Raw genomic sequence first — 22242 nt, 5'->3', positions numbered from 1 at the left:
TGCTCAAATGTGATAATAGAAGGGACTTGTACCCCACTTCCACCTGGATTCCTGGGAGACAGTGGCCTTGCCTGGAGGAATAAGGCAGAGTGCTGAGGGCCAAGAGGGCTCAAGACAGCCAACCACATTACCCAAGGCAGAGCAGGGCAGCTCAGCTTTGCATTGTTTTTAGAGTGCTTCAGAGGGATTTATACATTGCCTGCAATGAGCTCATCTCCCCGATACCATGATTCTATCTGCCACTCTAGGAAGAAGGATGGAGAGAAAGAAACTCTCAACTTCCTGAATTTAAACCTGGAAAGATTGAGTTTACCCACAAGTGACTAATTTTATGTTTCATGCCACTCAGCAGAATGGGGCTTGATATTGAGATGAGGGTTAAAAAAAAATGGAGTGTTATATATCTTGTACACCTGAGTTTCTGGGGCCTCAGAGTCTATACCCACAACAACATTTTCTCTCTAATAAGCAGATATTACTTGGACATTGGTAAGTTATTCCAAACCTTGGACATTGGTAATCTAATATGTATTCTGTTCCCAATAATTCTCTGCGATCAGTATTAATGGCCTGGGCAAAAAGAGAGAAGGTGATTTCACATTTATGAACATCAAATATGATTACCCAGATTTTGCCCCCCAGCAGCCAAATTCCTCTTCTGGGAAATGCTTCTCTGTTAAAATGACAAACACTTTTAAAGTGACAAATACTTTTAAAAATTAGTGTGTGGGAAGGCTTTCTAAAATCAAAATCCAATTTCAGTGATAACACAGTTGTTTCTTCGAGCTCAGGCAAGGCACCTCACAGAATTTTGAGAAAATTTACAGCTACAATTATCAGCTTAAATTGTGTTTTACCAGTAAATGTTAGTCCTCTAAAAAAATGAGAAATATTCCTTATAGTCTGTGTTATTAAGCTAGATTTTTACTTGGCAGAACTCAAGGTGGGGATTCTTACAACATTAAAATAACAACCTCCTCTCTGTAGATATTTAGTACCTTGGGAATTCAAAGATCAAGTTGCTTAGAGACCCCATGGAATTTGCAAAAAAAGCAAACTCTAATCTTGACATCTGTAATGAATGTTTTATCTTACTCTAAAAATTCAGTGTGCTGGCAGCTTAGTTGATCTTTGGAGCTGAATAGTGTTCTTGCTACACTACATCCCACACGACTTTCCATCCCGCATGGCGGGGAGGGGAGGGGGTGGGGTGGGGTCGGGGGTGGGGGGTGCTTTAGAGTTCTATATGGGTTCTTTTCCTGGGTCACAAAATTAAGCTCTTGCTCTTGTTATGCAGTAGATGCAAATGCCTAGGGTTCTTTTCAATCCAGCTCTCTGCAGGTTTCCTAAGCAAGGCTAATGCTGGCCTGGTTTCAGTACTTTTTATACTGGGATTTCAGAACAATGTGTATGCATGAGTAAAGCACAGGATCAGTTGAAGGGTGCAAAAAATATCTGTGCAGCATAATATGCAGTGAAATGTGAAGATATCTGTATAATTCTGGCACAATTTAAAATATATATCTTTTCCTCAATAACCCAGACCATTGGCCACCTAGACAATAGCATTATATAACCTTGACTGAGATGTGTACCCACACATACACACACATACAAATATCAATGTTAATGGGACCAAGTAAGGCATATGCTAGTTCTAATTGCTCCAATATTTTTCCACATATTTATATTGTAACTCTTTGGACTGAGATACACAAGCATTTGGCTAACACAGAGATCAATACCATCATCAAAATTAAAAAGGGAGAAGCCATCTTTCACCTCACTCTTAAAGACAATTTCTGGACTTGTCTTTGAAGCTAAAGCTGTTAGAGAGAGCACTGTAGCCACCCTTTCATTCATTCAACAAATATGTATTGAGCTCCTACTCTGGGACCTTGTATCTTTGCAGAGGATGCCACAGTAAACAAGACAGTGTAGGTCTTGCTGCCTCTAATCTAACATGCTAGTGAGTGGAGAGAGACAATGAACAAGAACAAAATTTAAAAAATAATGGTCAGATGGTGATAAGAGCCTAGAAGAAACTAAAATGGAGTGGTTTCTTAGAGTGGCTTAGGGTGGCCTCAGATTGAGGGATCAGGGAACATTCCACCGGAGGTGATTTTTGAGCTGAGAGCTGACTCACAAGTGTTTAGGATATAGCTCTGTCTTCTGATTTTTTGGGTCATTTTAAGGTCTAGCCATGAGAAAAAAGTATCACTGGTACACATTCAAATGTAGTTATTAGAATAAACATCTTGTGGGTGGGGTTCTATATTATACCCTCAGTGTCCCCCTTCTTCCTTTTTAAGATTCATTCTAAATGATTTTATACCACTGGAATCCACTTTGGATATATAAGTGGCAAGTCCAGACCCATTAGCTGTGAGTGATACAGAAATCCCAAAAAGATGTTCCAGCAGAGACAAAAATAATGAGTTCATTGCTGTGCTGGCTGCCATAGGCTTGCACATCTCAGCTTCTATCAGTGACCAAAATCATCCAACAAAATGACTCTTTAAGTGCTTATGATGAAGAACAGCTACCAACACACCCAGTCAAGCATTCTTCCAATCACATCTTCTGCAAATTCATCAGCCAGCAGTTTCATGCTCAGGGCAAGGAACACACATATTTCTCGTCAGGCAATATATCTATTGTGATGCTGTAGGATGTTCATAGTCTATCATCTTATACTTCATGACTTATGAATAGTAGTCAAGACGTACAACTTACAGACTTTCAACTTACAGTCAACAGAAATAGCCACCTGAAGGCATCACCATGCAACATTCTAAAAATGGTTATAAAAGAAAATAACCACTAGTCGTATAATCGTTTACTCTCCCTAATTATTTTGGGTCTGTAAAAAGAAGACATTTAACTAGATGAACTCTAATTCTAATATAGTTTTAATTTTAGTCTTCAAGGATTCCATGAAAATGATTCAAACAGTATTTCTTTCTATGTAAGGTAAGATGCAAAACATTTTTATAATCAAGAAAGAATAATACCTGAGCATTTTGAGCACTGTATCCATTGGGAATATGCTTGGCTGCAACTAATCAAAGAGTTAACAATGGCTTCAACAAAAAACGGTGGTGTTTTGTGTGTGTGTCTTTTGTTTTGTTTTGTTTTGTTTTGTTTTCAACAAAACCAAAAATCTGAAGGTAGGCTTCAATAGCACACACGTTAGAATCAGACTATCTTTTGATCTTTTCTTCACTTGCAGCTTCAAGGTCACAAAATGGCTCCTACAATTGCAAACATGATACCCTCACAACTGGCTGACTAGCTTGGGGGAGAAAGGCGTGGTGCCAGTTAGGTGTGATCTTTCTACCTGGAAAACAAAGTATTTTGTAGAAGCCCCTCAGCAGCCATCCCCTTTGGTCTCATGGGTCACATGGCTGACTGAAGGTCCAAGGACTGCTGCAAAAGTGAGTAGTCAGCTTTTCCAGCCAGCAGAGTGGTGATCACTTTAATGCCTCTAGGGTCAGCCACATTGCCATGTCCATTCCTATCATTTCAGTATTATATCTTAACTAGTGGCCTGGTGCACAAACTTCGTGCATGGGGGGCGGGGAGGGGTGTCCCTCAGCCCAGCCTGCACCCTCTCCAATCTGGGACCCCTCGGGGGATGTCTGATTGCCAGATTAGGCCCAATCCCACAGGGGTCGGGCCTAAACCGGCAGTTGGACAGCCCTCTCACAATCTGGGACTGTTGGCTCCTAACCACTCACCTACCTGCCTGCCTGATTGCCCTAACCACTCTGCATGCCAGCCTGCTCATCCCCAACTGCCCCCCCTTGACAGCCTGCTCGCCCCAACTGCCCCCCCCCGTGCCGGCCTGATCGCACCCAACTTCCCCCCCCCCGGCCTGCTCGCCCCCAACTGCCCCCCTCCACCAGCCTTCTCACCCTCAACTGTCCTCCCCTCCTGGCCTGATCGCCCCTAACTGCCTCAGTCTTGGCCCTGCCACCATGGCTTTGTCCAGAAGGATGTCTGGAAGGTCTCCCAGTCTAATTAGCATATTACCCTTTTATTAGTATAGATAGGGGCCTGGTGCACGGGTGGGGATGGCTGGTCTGCCCTGAAGGGGGTCCCAGATAAGGGTGGGGGTCCCCTTGGGGGGCAGGGCTGGCCTGGGCGAGGGGCTGGGGTGGTTTGCAGGCTGGCCACACCCCATTGGGGTGGGAGTCTCCGCTGGGAGATGTGGCCAGCCTGGGTGAGGGGTTGAGGGCCATTTTCAGGCTGGCCACACCCTTCAGGGTGGGAGTCCCTCCTGGGGGCTGTGGCCAGCCTGGGTGAGGGGCTGAGGGCCATTTGGGGGCAGATTGCAGGCTGGCCAAGCCTCTGGCTTTGTCCAGAAGGATGTCTGGAAGTTCTCCGGAAGGTCTCCTGGTCTAATTAGCATATTACTCTTTTATTAGTATAGATTTCTCTACATATCTCCTTCATTGCAACTCTCAGGACAGTTATACCTAGAATTTCACTAACATGCAGATGTAGCACCAACATGAAACGAGTAAATAATTGAAATTTAGGAAGGTACTGGCTTACAGGAAATGCTAGCAGGGAAAAACGAATACCAATTGAGTCAAGCAGGAATGCCTCAACATTTGTCAAAACAAATTAAGGCTAAAGTTGGCTCATTTAAAAAACAACAACTTTCTAATTGTAAAAGAAGTACCAGCTTATTAAATAAGAATCTTAGGTTGTTAGGAATTGTAAAGAAAAAAAGTGAAAGTTGCCCCCAAAGTAACCCCTGGCATTTGGAATAAGCCCTTTCAAATGTTTTTCTAAGCATTCTACATATGTTCTTCCTTCCTCCACTCCATTTTTTCTGTAACTATGCTAGATTCTTCTGAAATCTACTTTCCTTCACTAAATATGTCCTTGTCCCCTCTTCATGTAGTTGCTGTGTCATATTCCATGTGTAGGGGTTAAAGAGTACAGACTCAAGCCAGACTGCCTGGGTGCACTCCGCCCCACCCCCCCGCCCATACTCTACCATGAGCAGCTGCATAACCTTAGGTAAGTTACTCGACCTCTCTGTGCTTTACCTTCCTCATCTTTAATGTGAGATAATAATACTACCTACACAGAGTATTATTTGAAAATATTAGATGAGTTAATCCCTATAAGGAAATAAGTACAGGTTAGGCAAATAGTAAGTGCTCAGTAAGTGTCAGCTATTTTAATTGTATGGAGCTATGTCAACCAATTTCATTAATCCCGAATTAGTGGATATTATTATTGTTTTAAAATATTTGATTTGTGAGTGGCCTTGAGAATAGGATACATTAATGTCCTTAAGAAGAGGATACATCTTTGGACACATATCCAATAATTTTCTAAGGATACATGCCCTCAAATATAATTTCTGGGCCAAAAATATATCCAACATTTTGAAATTTGACACTTACTTCCAAGCTGCCCTTCAGAAAACTAGTTCCAGGCCATGTAGGAGTGCTTGTTTTTGTGCATAAGATTGCCTATTTTTCCATACCATTTCCTAACTGGTCAGTGGAAATCTCATTACTCTAAATTTGCATTCCTTTGATCAATAAAAAAGTTTTAAACTAAAAATGTTTTAACCATTCAAATTCCTTTCTTTAAAAAAATGAAGGATTAGATCCTTCAAGGCTTATTTGATATTTTTGTTGTTATAGGTGGTGGCTAGCCTATATGCTCTTTATATTACAGACTCCAGTGGCAAAAGTGACCCTAACAATTTTCCAAACACTTCTTTTTAGATTCTCAATGACTGCTACTGAATTTTTCTCAGTTGGACAAAAATATCTAGTCAAGGGAAATTTTCAACCTTTGTAAGATATGTATCTCAGAAAAATCTATAAAAAGAAATATAGTGAAGAGATGAGGAACAAAAACAGGAAGAAAACTATTTTAAATGAGAATGGGTTTCTGAATTAGTTATTTGATTATTTTAAATGATTATATTTGATTTGCCCCAAATTGCCAGGGACAAAGGATCAGACTCTCCTGTTTGGCTGTGCTCCTGGTGGACATCTTTGGAGGAAATATAAAACACTCAAGGACCACTTGCCTCAGCATCACTCAGAGAACTTAAACATCTGATTCTGGAGTTCAGTTCTCAGACAAATGATGAGTCTCAAAAGATATAGACTGGACAGCCCTATCTCTTAAAAGTCCTCCCCAGAGGATTCTTATACATGCCAATCAATGTTGAGAGAACACTGGGAGATGCCAGTTTATGAATATTTATTCATTCAATTGTTCAGCCATTTATTCAAAGAATAACTGAAATAATTACTGAGCACATACTATGTGTCAGCCACTGTTAGACACGATGGAGCCAAATGTGTGTGTGGGTGTGTGCGTGCGTTTAGCAAAGGGGATTCTGTACACATGCATTTTATTTCTAGGAAGAATTTTTATAGATTTTATCAGATTCTCAAAAGAGAAGTTAGATCAAGGATCGGTATCCCTTGGACCTTAAGCTGGAATATCAAGCTACGGAAGGCTCATAGAATGAATGTCATGGAATACTATTTCTACACTGATGTTAGCACATTGGCACTCTCCCTCAGAATTATAAAATGCCTCATGCTTTGTAAGTTCAATTCCCTGGTCAGTATGGTAAAGGCTTCATATTTATGTACGAAGACCCATATTAAGCACTTTTAAAAAATCACTATGTTAGGTATATATTTCTGCATAATAAACCACCCAAAATTAGTACTGTTACCTACTCATGGTTCTGTAAGGTCAGCAACTTAAACGGGGCTCAGCTGAACAGTTTTTCTATCTAGGAGTTCCAAGGCCTGGGATTGGAATCCCACATCACTTTTGCCACATTCATGAGTCAAGGCATTTCACAAAACCTGAAACAGACTCCGCCCCCTAATGGGAAAAGCTGCAAGTCACAGTGCAAAGGGGCTACACATAGAAGAGTCAGTGTGGTCATCTTGCAAACAGTCTACTACACCTGCATGTGGAAGAATTTACAATTAAAATAATATCATATCTGTCATTTGCTTGAAAAGTCCCAGAAAAAAATTGATAGGGCAATAGTTGAAACAAAACCATAAAAAGTGACCATTGTTAACAACTTGATGATGAACTCGTGGGGTTATTTACATTATTATTTCTTTTTGGTCCTTTTTTTGGATTTCCATCTCTCTGCTTATGCTGCCCATCTGTTATTGCATGCTGTCTACTTTATCCATGAGGGCCTGTAGCATATTAATCATAGGGGTTTTCAGTTCCTAGTCCAATAAGTCCAATATCCCTGCCATATCTGGTTCTGACTTGCTCTGTCTCTTCAAATTGTGGTGTTTTTTGTTTTGTTTTACTTTTGGGATGCTTTGCCATATTTTTCATGATAGCCAGACATGATGTACCAGGTTAAGGCACTTCTGTAAACAGGCCTTTAGCAGTGAGGTGCGGGGAAGGGGAACTGCTCCACAGAGCCCTGGTCAGGCTTCAGACTTCCAGTGGGCCCATGTCTCTGGACTGTGAATGTCACAAGTGTTTCCCAGTTGGTTTCTCCCCATGTAGGTGGGACAGAATGGTTAGACCTCACGAGTATTTCCCACCCCCAGGTCAGTTAAGCTCTGATAACATGCCAATGTTGGGCTCTGGTTAACTACTTTCTCTAGAGTCAGGCCTTGTTAAAGGAACAGAGTGCTCTGTCTTATTTTACAACCGTTCCTTTCTCCTTCCCCTGCTGGAAGCATGATGGGATTTTTCTCCGATATTCGCTGTGGGAGCCTGGTCAAGCTCCTGAAGGTAAATCTCACAATATTGTGGGCCTCTCCTTATGCCTGGGTCCCCCGGAGTTTTTAACTCTCAGACTTGTCCACACTGAGCCTCTAGCAATTCGTCCCTTACAGCTCAGGTTTTCCTATGGGCTCCTGAATCTCTGCTCCAGCAAGACATGCCTCCCTGCATTCAGCTGTCTGTCCCTCCAATATTGGGGACAAGGGTTTGCCTTGTGTCCTCCCTGCTCCTACAGATCCTAGAAAAGTTAATTTTTCAAGTCAGCTTTTTACTGGTTGTTAGGACGGAGTGTGACTTCTAAGTTCCTCTCATGCGTAACTGGAAACTGAAGTCATATTAGTTTCTACTTTTGTATGTGTTTGTAATTTTTTTAAATAAAAAGTTAAAATTAAATTAACAAAATACATGCACTCAATTAATCCTTTCAATAATTATCTTCTCTTTTATATCTGAGGACATTGAAATAGTGGCAGTCATGTGACTGGCCTTTGCTAAAGTGACACATTTAATAATAATGACTGATATTTTCTAAAGACATGCAATGTGCCAGTACCTTTCCAATCAAATTACATATGTCTGCTTTAATCCTTACAACACTATGCACCAGATGGCATCATCTCTGTGCTGAGATAAGAAAACAGAGACATTAGGAGGCTGCCCAGGGACATAGAACAAGTGAATAAAGCAGGACGTGGATCCCAAAAATTTGGCTCCAAAGCCTCCACTCTCATAAACTATTCCCTAAAACAGTGGTTCTCAACCTTGGCTGCACATTAGAATCACCGGGGAATCTTTTTAAAATCCTGATTTCTGGGCCCCATCCTCCAGAAATTCTATTTCTTTGTTACTAATGTTGTGGTCCCACCCCATAACAAAGAAACAGACTATCTGGAGGATGAGGCCCAGAAATCAGGATTTTAAAAAGATTCCCAGGTGATTCTAATGTGCAGCCAAGGTTGAGAACCACTGCCCTAAAAGGCAGTAAAGCTGAGATGAGAATCAAGATTTGCTTGTCTCCAGTGGCAAGCCTTACCCATAACATGGTGGCAGGCTGGGACTTTCAAAGCTGGGTGCTTCTGCCAGTTATGTTTTTTCATTGCCTGTCCAAGTTTCTCCCCCAAAATTTTCACATTTTACTACAATTAATACACCATATTCAATCGGGGCTCTGACTAATTGCACAACCCATTTTCCACTGAGTAACTTGATTTTCTTCTACTACATAATACACTGCACCCGTAAGTGCTTCATAAAATGTAAGGTAACATGAAAAGTTCACTCATCCTTCAACTTAAGTAGCATTTTAAACCAACAACTATTTGAAAAGTTAATTTTAAAGACTTTCAATAGAAGTCAAAACTTGTGGTAAAGTTCCCCTTTGGGATTTTCCTCACCAGCATCTGTAACTGTGAACCTGTTTTGTTTTATACCTGTGTCATTCATTGCAGGGTGAGAAGCAAGAAGACTCGTGAGTGAGAGGGGATTTTGACGATGAAAGCCTGTTTCCAAGAATGACTTGACAAGCAGTGCATGGAGCAGTCTGGGGTTTTTCAATTACTCTTCCTTCTGAGCTGAGGTGCTCTTGTCACTTCCAAGTACTCCCCTGTCTGTGTGTCAGAGCCTCAGCCATCCCAGCATGAAGCCATAGCTCACCACTCTGACTCTGAGGCAGTGAGAAAGTGTAATTTACCAAAATACTCAATGGGGAAACAAGAGGGAGGGGATTTCATGCCTATGTCATGTGAAGTGTCATTTGGCCTTGTCCAACTCCAACAGCACCAGTGCCACATCCCAACTGTAACAGGAAGGTCTAGAGACGCAGTTTAAGGAGGTGTGTGTGTACATGTATGTGTCTATTTTAATGTTTATTTAGAAGTCAAAAGAGGTCATAACTTATCTAGAAGTATACCAAAAATAGTTTTAAAAATAGCAGTACCTCTAAGAGATAACTGCAGATACAAAAAGTTGGTGCAATATTTTGTTGAGATTCAGCATTAAAATAGTTTCTCTGGGGTGCTAAAATATCCTTTTATAAGTTGAGCTGTGTCCCTTCCATGATGAATGAGAAGTAAATAAAATAGTGTCTTCCTCACAGATACAAAACATTGGATCTACTTGTCAGTATTATTCCCCCAACCATCCCAGCTTTGCAGAGGCGACATTAAAGGACTAAGGATACTAATTTATTGATTGACACTGAGCTATGCAATGTTCTCTGATGCTTCACTTCTTAAGAAATGAAAATTAAGGAGCATGAGAAAGTACAGTGAGCCATATTTAAAAATTTAATATTTTCAAAATACAGAGATGGAAGAAAGAGAAAAGCGAGAGAGACAGAGCCAAAAGGTAGGCGACAGAGAGGCAAGCTTCCTACAGACAAGCTCTTTAATCACCCAGGTCTCAAATGCAGTCAATTACACTAACACATAAAACAGTCAAATATTTAATAAAAACACAGTCGGAACTTGACCTCCAATACACTTAGGTGCATTGTATGTATCAGGTTTCCCAGAAACAGGAGTAGTAAAAACGGATTATTTATAATGAAGTATTTTCTTTCCCCATCCCAGTAAACTCCTCCCTTGGTAACCACACAGCTGTTACAGTAGTCTTTGGGAGAGAGGCCATGTGCTAATTTTCCATTCTTTAAGTCCCCCAACACTAGACAAAGGTAAAGCAAAGTCTGAATTCTCCTTAGCTTTCAGAATTTCTGAGAAAATAACAGTCCATATCAGAAAACTGGACTAAGTTAATTAGCCAGATACTGACAGCGCTGGAACTGCTGGATTTTAAATTTAAAAGTCAGTGTCACTCAGCCTGGAATGCACTCTAGGTCACAGCCCTTAGCACATACCCCTTGCAATTGTGGCCACTATTTTTCTTTCACTGTGGGAATGTGTCAAATCCTTTCTCTTTGTGTGTGCATATTTGAATCACAGGAAATGGGCTTTACATTCCACTCACAGGAATGAATGAGGTGTGGGAACATTTAAGTACTTCATGTCTTTATCAGACTGGATTTGCCTTTGTTTCTTTTATATAACTGTTTAAAAATTCTAACAATTATAATAGTGATGTCGATTCATGATGGAAAATTTGGAACATAAGAAGAGAAGTGGGGGATACCATCGAAAGTCATTCAAAGACAACTACTGCTAGCATTGCCTTTTTTTAAGTTATGTTTTTGTTTTAATATATTTGTATTGATTTCAGAGAGGAAGGAAGAGGGAGAGAGAGATAGCAACATCAATGATGAGAGAGAATCATTGGTTGACTGCCTCCTGCAGGCCCCACATCAGGGACTGAGCCTGCAACCTGGGTATGTGCCCGACCAGGAATTGAACCATAACCTTGTGGTTCACAGATCAATGCTCAAGCACTGAGCCACACTGGCTGGGCTGGAAGCCTTTTTAATTAAAATATGAATTATAATTTTTTCATTACTAAGGATCATCTTTATATATTCAAGAGAAGTACCCATGAAATGGTTCATAATTTTATCATACAGAACTCTGATCTTTAAAAGGTCATTATTGCCGAAACCGGTTTGGCTCAGTGGATAGAGCGTTGGCCTGCGGACTGAAAGGTACCAGGTTTGATTCCGGTCAAGGGCATGTGCCTGGGTTGCGGGCACATCTCCAGTGGGAGATGTGCATGAGGCAGCTGATCGATGTTTCTCTCTCATCGATGTTTCTGACTCTCTATCTCTCTCCCTTCCTCTCTGTAAAAAAAATCAATAAAATATATTTAAAATAAAATAAAAGGTCATTATGACAATGTTATAATTTTTATTGTAAATTATTGCAAAAACAATAGCAACAATGAAAACTGAGAAATAAACCTGAAACTGTACTTACATAATTAGAGGCAAAAGATAATAGGAATAATATCAGCCTTGGTGAATGTTAAGAAAGATGGGTTTGGGTCCTAGTTCTGACACTAAACTATAGCATGATTAAGAATAAGTCACTTTACCTCTCCTAAGTTCAGTTTTGTCTATAAAATAAAGGGGTCAAATGTTATCGCCAAGGCCCCTTCTTAGTTTAAAGTTGTCTGATACCAGGTGGAATAAAGTCAACAGTTGAGCTAGATTTTATCTGTAGAGGCAACTACTTTTCAATATTCAAATTACTAATTTCTGTTTTTCATTTTTACATGAGCCTATCCAGATGATCATTTTAATTCTCCACCAATGAAAACACAACCAAAGAAGAAAATCAACTGAAGAGTTATTCGGCTAGTCATAAATTCATTCACACTCCAAGTAAACTAAATTAGGGTAGAGATGATGTTGACAATATAGTCAAGTTCCTTCCTCAAAGTATCAGATAATCCATAAGAATATCAAGAACTCCATTTGTATAAAAGAGAAGAATCATAGAATCAGCTCAGAGGACATTGGATTAATAATCTAATCTGGCTTCATATTTTTTAAAAAATATATTTTTATTGATTTCAGAGAGGAAGGAAGAGGGAGAGACAGAAACATCAGTGATGAGAGAAAATCATTGATGGGCTGCTTCCTTCACACACCTTGCTGGGGATCAAGCCTGCAATCCGGTTATGTGCCCTGTCTGAGAATCAAACCATGACCTCCAGTTTCATAGGTTGATACTCAACCACTGAGCTACACAGGCCAGGCTTGCTTCACATTTTGAATGGCAAATTCAAATGCATATAGGAACCATTCATATAGGTAATATGTCTCATATCTGACACACTTTAAACCCAATGATAAAGTGACAGGGGTTGTGATGAAATGAAAAACTTGTGCCCACTACAAAATACAAAGATCCACCAACCACTGGCATGAGGAGTGAGGTCACAGCATAGCCAAATCTGATTTTTCAGGAGAACCTGGTAATCCAGACGTGTGTGTGTGTGTGTGTGTGTGTGTGTGTGTGTGTGTAAATTCTCACGTTTCTAATTTTGGCTCAAAGTTGTTGTTTTTTTTCTTCACCCTGTGAGCTAAATAGAACAATGGTGGGCCACCAAGCCTCCAACTTATATAGAAAAATTGATTTCCTCAATGTTCTAAAATGCACACTAGATAGACATGCTACTATAGCATTCAGGCAAAACCAACCATCTGGGAAAGGGAGGATTTAATTTACATCACCCTAAAACAAATTTGGATAAAGTATTTTCTCCAAATAGTACATGTTTTTTTTCACTTATGAATAAAAGAGCTGATGATGATTGGATTGTTTTATCCATAGGTAAATAAACATGCATCTCTTTGGTTTTCAGAGTTGGCATCCTAAAATATAAATTAACCCTTTTAAATGAACTTGGAAAAAAGCCTTTTATCAATGCATGTAATTTTCTGGAGTTCAGTTTGAACAATAAAATTATCCCAAAGCCTCTGACAACTGCTTCTTTCAACCCCAACATTCAGCCATGAGAAAGGAGGAGCATCATGGAAAGAGATATTCCTCTGCTTTGCTAATGTGCCAAATATTAGAGCACTTGCCCCTCCCTCTTGTTCCTATAAAAACATCTGTGCAAAGTGGGCCCAGCTGGCTTGCAAATATGTTCCATGATGCAGGCCAGCTTTCAGGTCCTTCCTAGTAGCCTTTGTCTTGTCTCCTTTCTGCCAGCATGCATTTCCCTTTTAAACATCTAATGTTTAGTGAAAAAAATCAGTGTTAACAGGTTAAAAGTTAATGTGCTTCACCTGTTTCACCTCCTTCCATTAGTAAACTTGGACAGCACAGGGAGATTTGACATATTACCTGTTTGCTTATCTCCTCTATGGAGGAAATTATGAGGGGTGCTCAAGAGTTGTTCATCAAAATGTCAGGCTCCAATTTGGTAAAATCATTACAACACCTGCTTTCTGGGAATTATCATGAAACCTCACTCCTTTTCCCTTTGAATAGAGCCTGCTATTAGCTAAGAAATATACCCACCCATGACTTTTATTTACAGTTCAAGTCCTTCTTGGGATGATGAGGAGGAAGGAAGTTTCAGGAATCAGCTAAGTGATGGATGGTCGTTAGAGGATGAGGCTGAAGGGCATCCAAAATGCTTGGGAAGCCTGTTGGGGGTTCTTACAAGATTGTGGGAGACTTCCGAAGTTTCCATTAGTTCAGATTCAGTAGGCTAGGAGAACAGGTTTCACCTGGAAACTATCTCAACTCTAGCCAAAGCAGCAAACATCTGATATTCAGATAAGCTTTAAAAATTTTTTGAACAAAAAATCAAGTCTCAAATATTTGAAAGTCATAGAAATGGCTCCAAATGGCAATCCTTTTAAGAGCACAGAACTGGGGTTCCTGGAACCAAAGCTTACCTTTCTCCATATCCTATTTTCTTGCATGGTGATACTCCTCACCTGCTGGTCACCCAACGATACTCTACGCAAAAGAAAAATGGGGGTCTGCTTGGCTACCAAGAAATTTTTAGTAGTTTTTAATTCCAAAATTACTAATTCCTTTTTATCTACCACATCTGCAGCTAGAAGAGATTAAGAGCTAAAAGACAGGTCATAAACCTCAAAGATTAAAAGGATGGAACACTCCCCAAATTCAACTGCTGATTTCCCCAAGAATGAGCCATGTTTTCCCACCAATTAGCACTGTTAGAAATAGAAGATAAAAATTCAGGACACCAGTTAAATTTGAATTTCAGATAAACAGTAAATCTTTTTTTATAATACATCCCAAAATACTGCATAAACATACTTGTACTAAAAAGTATTCATTATTTAGTTGAAATCAAAATTCATTGGCTGTTCTGTATTTTATCTGGTAATCCTACTACCAATGGAATAAAAAATATGGTTGCATTTTAGAGCCCAATAAACTAAAAAAGAAAATTCATTCAACAAAACTAATGAACAGTAATTTTAAAATGTAGAAGGCCCTTAATGGCCAGAAAAAGGCTGAAGGACCCACTTTATCTTACCTCTATACGGGATCAAGTAGCCCAGTAATTCTCCACCATGGCTGCACATTAGAGTCACTTGGGGAATAGCTATCCACTGCTGATGCTTACACCCTGCCCTAGACGAAGTGAATCCAAATAAGATTTTTAAAGGTGCCCTGGGATTCTAATGAGCAGTCAGATTGAGAACCACTGTGCTAACAAAGCAATTTAAAAAAGGTGAAGTGTGATAGAGAACGCATGACTATTTTAACCCAGGATCCCAATTTTGCTGCACATTGCATTCTCCTGGGGACCTTTAAAAATTATTGTTGCCTAAGACCCACCCAGGCATCCCAGTTTCATTGGTGTTGGGCACAGACTGGGTATCAGGAGTTGTAAAGCTCCTCAGGTGTTTTGATGTAGAACAAAGTTTGGAAAGCACTCTGAAACTTACCTCTATTTCTTAGGATGACAGCAGCACTAATTACTTTTGCGAGAGCAGGAACGAAATCAGACCTTCCAAACAGATTTAAGAACACATTTAGATATTACTTATTTCTCCCATGTTGGCTGGCTTGTAAGAACTTAACTCTTTATAGGACACATATTAATCCCTTTCCCAGGAGTTTGTAGGTGGGAGGATAAGGGTCACCCAAGACCCTTTTGTAATTCCCTCCTTTCAATCATATATAATAATGATCACATGCTGATGTAATTCAGAAGTCATACTTCTCTTGTGCATAGAAATTTGCTGTATGCATGAATGGATGGACTAACTTGGAGGGAAGAGTGTGATGCTAACCTCTCGACTAGTTAACAAGAAGAAAAAAAAAATAATCTGGATCTTGCTACATTCAAATGTAGTCATAAGGAACACTGTAGTCTTCTGATCTTTCTTACAAATTGCTGAACACGCAGCGATCCCTGGAACTGTTAGTCCTCCAACATTTAAAAGGTTGCTCACCTTCAAGAAATTATTTAGCCCTGATTTGACAGAAAGTGCAAGAGCATGACTTTTAGTGCCAAAAACTAATAGATCTAAATTTCCAAGGAAGCATGCTTTGTGGGAGGATATGGGCTTTACCCCAGCTGGTTGGGTAATTTGAGAGCCAAAGGAAGACATGACTGTCAGAGAGGACATCTGACAAGTTCCAGAACTTCAGCTTAGGGAAGCATTTCACAAGACTGGCCAATTTATCAAAAGTAGCCAAGTACTACCAGCACATAGTGTATCATGGGGGAGTTAAGGGGTCATAGGTGATAAAACCAAAGTCTGAGCATCCTGCCTGATAATGCAGAGGCAAATAAAATGGTAAAACAATGATTAATACAAAGAAAGGATCACATCTAGCATCAGGGCTTCCTAAAGTTTTATCACTATAAGAAAAAAAGGGAAGATTTTACTGTCTATATAAGGTATATAAAGCCCACAAGACACTTTCTTACATTTTGAGAAAACTTTTAAAATATAACATTATCTTTTAAATACAAATAACTAACATTTCTTATTACTGTACATTTGAGCCTTACTCATGTAGTTGATCATTTCATAACCAAAGGACTTTAAAGATTATTGAAATTGTACACCCTTTGAAATATTTTATAGCTTGGGAAAATTAATAGGGCAACATGTTGCCAGATTTGTTTTCAGGAAACAAACCTGTTAAAACATAATAAAATATTAGAAAAACGTAAGTTTTAAAACTTGAAGATCATCCAGCGTGGCTCTTTCTTTAAAAGAACTTAATACATGGAAGTCCGCATTTATCCAAATGAACATTTACTTTAGCCAAGGATTCTCCCGACTTTCTTCGATAGGGTTATTTATATACCCAGTTCCCTAGTACAATTCTGCTTGAATTATAGAAACTACATCAATACATAAATTCTCAATGAAGAAATAATGATTCAAGTGAGGGACACATATTGTCATAGGTGAATGAAGCAATTAAAATTTCAGAGGGTATCAAATACCCCAAACTACCTATTTGTTTAATTTGTTTTGTGTAAACTGATTAATACATTTTCAGCATTTTTCACTGAAGATTAAGAACAGTTATTTCTTTTACAAGTTACTTGACTTTGATCCCTCAAAGAAAGTTTATAGAATCCCCCATATAAATCAATGAGTTGCATTTTTCATCCATTCATCAAACTTGACTTTAGCGCTTAACATGTCCCAAGCACTATGACACTTGCTGGGAGAAACCACAGTGAGTAAAACTTATATAGCCCTTTTTATCCTCAAAGAGCCTATAGTTCAGTGAGGGAGGCAAACATAAATTAAACAAATTACTACAATCTATTATAATGTTCCAAAAGCTAAGCACAGGGTGCTATGAACTGTATATAGAAGACTTGCCCCAGGCTAAGGCATCAGAAAAGGGGTCCCAGAGGGAGTGATATTTGAGCTGAGACAATGCTCGTAATATTAGCTACCACTTACTGACATTTAAAAAGTATTAACTCATTAAACAACACAATGGCCTATTGAATTAGATACTTTATCTCATTTTGTACTTGAGAAAACTGAAGCTAAGATAACCACAACTAGGAAGTAACAGAGCCTGCAATTGAATCCAGATGCTAACTCCAGAACACATATTGTATTCTTAACCATTAGTCATAGGTCCTCTCCAAAGAAAAGGATGAGACAGAGCATAGTAGTCTGCTCAGGATGCAGTAACAAAATACTTAAGAAACATAAAATTGATTTCTCACAGTTCTGGAGGCTGGGAAGTCAGTTTCTGGTGAGGGCTCTCTTCCTGGCTTGCAGATGTTGCCGTCTCACTGTGTGTTCACATGGCCTTTCTTCTGTGCTGCACAGAGAAAGGGAGATCTCTCCCTCCCCCCCCCCCCCCGCCCCATTTCTTATAAGGTTACCAATCCTATTGAATTAGGGCTCTACCCTTATGACCGTATTTAATTGTAATTACTTCTTAAATCCCTTATCTTCAGATATAGTCATATTGGGTATTAGGGCTTCACCATATGAATTTGGGGGTGGGGGACACAATTCTGTCTATAGCATGGAGTAAACTAGTAACTAGTAGGAAGAAAGTATTCCAGATGACAGATAACTATGATATCACATGACTAAGAGTGTAGATAATAACAGATATGTGTGTTTGGCTACTCTTCTAGCGGAAACTAACCATCTCTACCAACAGAATCTAATTTCTGTAACAAAGACTCTCCCTTCAGATAAAATATTTGCAAATACTGTCACCTAGTGGTAACAGGCAGGAGGTAGCTTATGGGTGAGTATTACTGAACAGGTATATTCAGCTGCTTACCTGGGGGTGCTGATATTTATCAATCTCCCCCTTTTTTAAAATCATTACCTGAGGATATTTTTTCTATTGATTTTTAGACAGAGTGGAAGGGGGTGGGGAGAAAGAGAGAGAGAGAGAGAGAGAGAGAGAGAGAGAGAGAGAGAGAGAGAGAGAGAAAGAGAGAGAGAGAGAGACATCAACGTGAGAGAGACACATCCATTGGTTGCCTCATGCATGTACCCAGTCTGGGGATGGAACCCACAACTGAGGTACATGCCCTTGACTGGGAATTAAACCTGTGACTCTGGTCCTTGGGCCGATGCCCTGACCACTGAGCAACTGGCCAGGGCTCAATCTCCCCTTTACTGTGTGTGCTCCCAAGGTGTTTTTCCTAGGAATAACATTCAAAAAACTAAACATTACAACATCAAGGTAGTTATACTTCTTCCTACTGTATTTACTCACACACACACACACACACACACACACACACACAGAAAAGTAGTGTGACAGTTTCAAGCTCTCAGAGAAAGAACAGGAGCCTAAGTTTAATCCCATCTCATTTTGAGTCAGACCAGATAAATTTGGGCCAGCAGAAGAGTAAGTAATATAGATCATCAGTGAATATGTTTGATTCAGCAGTGTAGATATGAGTCACTGTACAGGATAAAGAGCCTCAACTAGTTGAGGTAATGTCAGAAAATAAAAGACATGTGTAATGGGCACTGGAAGATAGGAAAGTCATAAATAGCAACTAAAGACTTGTGAATAGCTGAAAAAATTAGGATGCTAGTATTTTTATATGCATATATACCAAACTAACTAGAGTGGATACTATTCTTGGCAAGTAAAAATCATAACTAATATAAATGTTCAGTCTTAACTCTAAATGGCTTAGGTGGTAAAACCACCTGAAGAAGTCAGCTTAACAGGGACATAATGGGAATGTGAAGTGGTGCCAAGAGAGGGATTACATACAAGCTATTTGGATCCTTACTTTCCTTCATTATATACGTTAGGCTCCTTCATTTAGGATAAACCTTCCTTCTGGTTCAACCAGGGCATTATTCTCAGAGGAGCCATCACTAGATCCTACCTCTGGAAATTAGCAACTTTCAGTGTTAGCCTCATAAAATCCTAAATGTAGAATAAGTACTTGACAGGTTAATCTGTCCACTAAAAACCAGACATGGGTATTATTGAATGTATTGCTTAAAATTCTTTATGTTGCAAGTAATACAAAAACTCAAATTGAATCCATTTGAGTTCAAACTAAACGGTTCAGAGATAACTCGAGCTTCAAGAATTGCCTCATGTAGGGCCCAAACAACATGATCAGAACTCTTTTCTTCCTCTCTATTTATCAGCTCTGCTTTTGATTCTATTTCAAGCAGTCTTAAGTTTCATGGACCCAAGATGGCAGCTGGCAACTCTGGGGTGAAAAGTTTAAGTACAGAAGGGGTTAACAAAATCCATTTTTCCAGCAGTCCCAGTGAATACTTCATTTTATTTCACTGACGTGGATTCAGTGACATGTACATCTCTGAACCAATTATTATAACTAGAGAGATGGGATACCCTGAAGCTGAAGGGTGGGATCAATTTTAAACAATCCATATGGCTGAAAATAGAGGGAAAGATGAATTACCCAAAGAATAATCAGTATGCTTTTGATTCTTAATAATATTGTATTATACACATGAATAGATCGTAAGCATTCTCAAAGGTAGCACAAGAAATATGTGTGTTAATAATTTCACAATATACAGGTCTAGCAAATCAGCACACTGTACAGTTTAAATATATATAACTAGAGGCCCGGTGCATGAAAATTGTGCACTTGCGAGGGTCCCTCAGCCAGGTCTGTGCCCTCTTGTAGTCCAGGAGCCCTCGGAGGATGTCTGACTGACTGTTTGTGAGCCCAGCTCAGGGCTTCTGGCTGAGTGGCACTCCTCCTCTGGGAGCGCACTGACAACCAGGGAGCAGCTTCTGCATTGGGCATCTGCCCCCTGGTGATCAGTGTGTGCTGGGGTCCAACCCCAGCAGGTCCAGGGGTCCCCAAAGGTGTGGACGGAGTCGGCGAAGACTATCCACCCTCTTCCTACGGTGGAGTCCGATCCGTCCCGAGTGTGGGGCGCTAACCTAGGGGTCCCTGTTCGGGCGCCAGATGCTGGTGTCCAACCCCAGCAGGTCCAGGAGTCCCCAAAGGTGTGGACAGAGTCGGCGAAGAAGGAATTAAACAGAGACAGCGTTCAGTTGATCAGCAGCCTAGCCAGGATCTCTAGCCAAGTTCTGGTCAGGATCTCCAGCGAAATTCTGTTCAGGATCTCCAGCCATGTTCTCTCACTAGGTTCTCCAGCCAGGTTCTGTGTCTAGGTTCTCCAGCCAAGTTCTGTCGCCAGGTTCTCCAGCCAGGTTCTATCCAGGTTCTCCTGCCATGTTCTGTCTAGGTTCTCCAGCCAGGTTCAGTCACCAGGTTCTAGTCAGGTTCTCTTGCCATGTTCTATCCAGGTTCTGTAGCTAGGTTCTGTCTCCAGGTTCTGTGGCCAGTTTCTGTCCAGGATCTTTTGCCATGTTCTCTCGCTAGGTTCTGTGGCCAGTTTCTGTCCAGGATCTTTTGCCATGTTCTCTCCAGCGAAGTTCTTCTGTCTCTAGGTTCTGTGTCTAGGTTCTGTGTCCTGTTGTCTTGTTTATACCAGTTGATTCCAATCCTATCAATCTCTATTCCAAAGGTTAGGGCGTTTCTTATCTCCATTCCAGGGAGTAAAGATTATGTAGCTTAAGTGTGATTGTTCGTAGTTAAAGTGATTAATTACCCACCTGGCACTTAGTTAAGGGGTTTTATTCCCTCCCTAACTTCAGGGGAAAATCCCTACCTGGAGAAACAACCTTTCTCAGAGAGGTGACCTTGGTTAAAACACATAGTGCCAAGAAGGTGAGCAAACATATTAAGAACAGTATGCCATATATGCCAGGTCCCTTGAAACAGCAAGGATGGACCGGCTCCCGGCAAGTATGCATCATAGCGACTGGTTGTTCCACTGTTTGGTTGATTTAAATATTAGCCTTTTATTATATAGGATTCTATTTATCAATTATACTTCAATAAAACTGGAATGAAGAAGAATTATTTTGGCAGAAAAGGGAAGAGGGAATTGATGCTGGGAAATTAGCCAGTGAAAGTCCACAATATTGGAATGGTGCACCTTTAAGCGAGGACTGTACCTACCTATTCAGGGTGAAAAGGAGTATAGCAATGGGGCTCATGAAGAGTTGAACTGGTGCTATAGGTAGCAGAGCCAGGAGAGACTGCAGACTGGGCTGTCATTGTCATTACTACTATTAAATAGTTGAGACTGCCTCCTGGTATAATTATTCAATTTAGAATCAAATTATCACACAAGGGGTTGTGACAATTCAATTTCTGATGTCTTCTCAGATGGCTCTTCTGTTCCTCTTGTCAGATCCTTCTCCTTCTGTTCCATGAATTAGTACAATCACTGAAGTCCTGCACATAGCATAGCATCTCCTCCCCTCTTCTTCTATCCTTCTCCCCTCCTCTCTTCTTCTCCTCCTCATCCTTTCTCCCTCTCTCTCTCTCTCTCTCTCTCTCTCTCTCTCTCTCTCTCTCTCCAGGTTTCACATACTGCAAACTTCATCTCCATCCTATGAATTACGAAAATTTGTAAATTAATATAATTCTTATTTGCAAACCCGTGGTCCATGGAGCAGCTGCTAGGACTCAGACGTGCCCATTTAAACGTTGGCTATTCGTATTTCTGATTAAACTTTTTTGAATAATGAATAGGCATCAGATTTACAAAACATAAACCCATCCTTTCAACACGCACGCAAGAGCTTGGACCCTCGCAGCCGACTGCATTGGTTCACATTCTGATGCTACCGCTGGGCCAAGACACTTCTCTTCTTGGGGCTCGTGTTCCTCTGTCGACAAAGGGAGGACAATAGCACGTACCTCACGAGGCTTAACTTAGCCAATCCGTGCAAACGGTAGCCCCGCACGGGCACACGGGGAAGGCTCAAGTGTGAACGCCTTTAGAATGGCCCTCAGTCTGTCTGTCCTACAGAGATGCTGAGATCTGTCCTACGATGCTTTCAGGCAGGCTCTACAGGTTTAGAGTCCTGGGACCTCAGGACCAGAAGGAAGGGCCCCCAGAGCACATGCGGCCGACCCGCGGGGCATGAGGCTGGCCCACCCCAGAATTGCCCGCGGCTTCGCCTTGCAGAGGCACTGTCTCTCCAGTAGGTACTGCCTTTAAAAAAGAAAACGAAACAAAACAACAAAAAAACACACAGCAACGAGAAGCGGCCC

The 22242-nt window shown here is 40.5% G+C and overlaps 1 long non-coding RNA gene across 1 annotated transcript in view; it reads right to left on the bottom strand.

Moving 5' to 3' along the window:
- Positions 1-15152, bottom strand: part of LOC118659282 — a 58788-nt gene extending 43636 nt beyond the window's left edge. Inside the window, exon 1 of the long non-coding RNA XR_004968482.1 lies at positions 15089-15152. This is a non-coding gene — a long non-coding RNA (uncharacterized LOC118659282). The remainder of the gene's footprint in view (positions 1-15088) is intronic.
- Between the last annotated feature and the right edge of the window lie 7090 nt (positions 15153-22242).

The sequence above is a fragment of the Myotis myotis genome, unplaced genomic scaffold (genome assembly GCF_014108235.1).
Source record: "Myotis myotis isolate mMyoMyo1 unplaced genomic scaffold, mMyoMyo1.p scaffold_m19_p_6, whole genome shotgun sequence".
NCBI classification, from domain to species: domain Eukaryota; kingdom Metazoa; phylum Chordata; class Mammalia; order Chiroptera; family Vespertilionidae; genus Myotis; species Myotis myotis.
The sequence above is the reverse complement of the archived record's forward strand: the minus strand, read 5'-3'. Positions and strand labels throughout refer to the sequence as shown.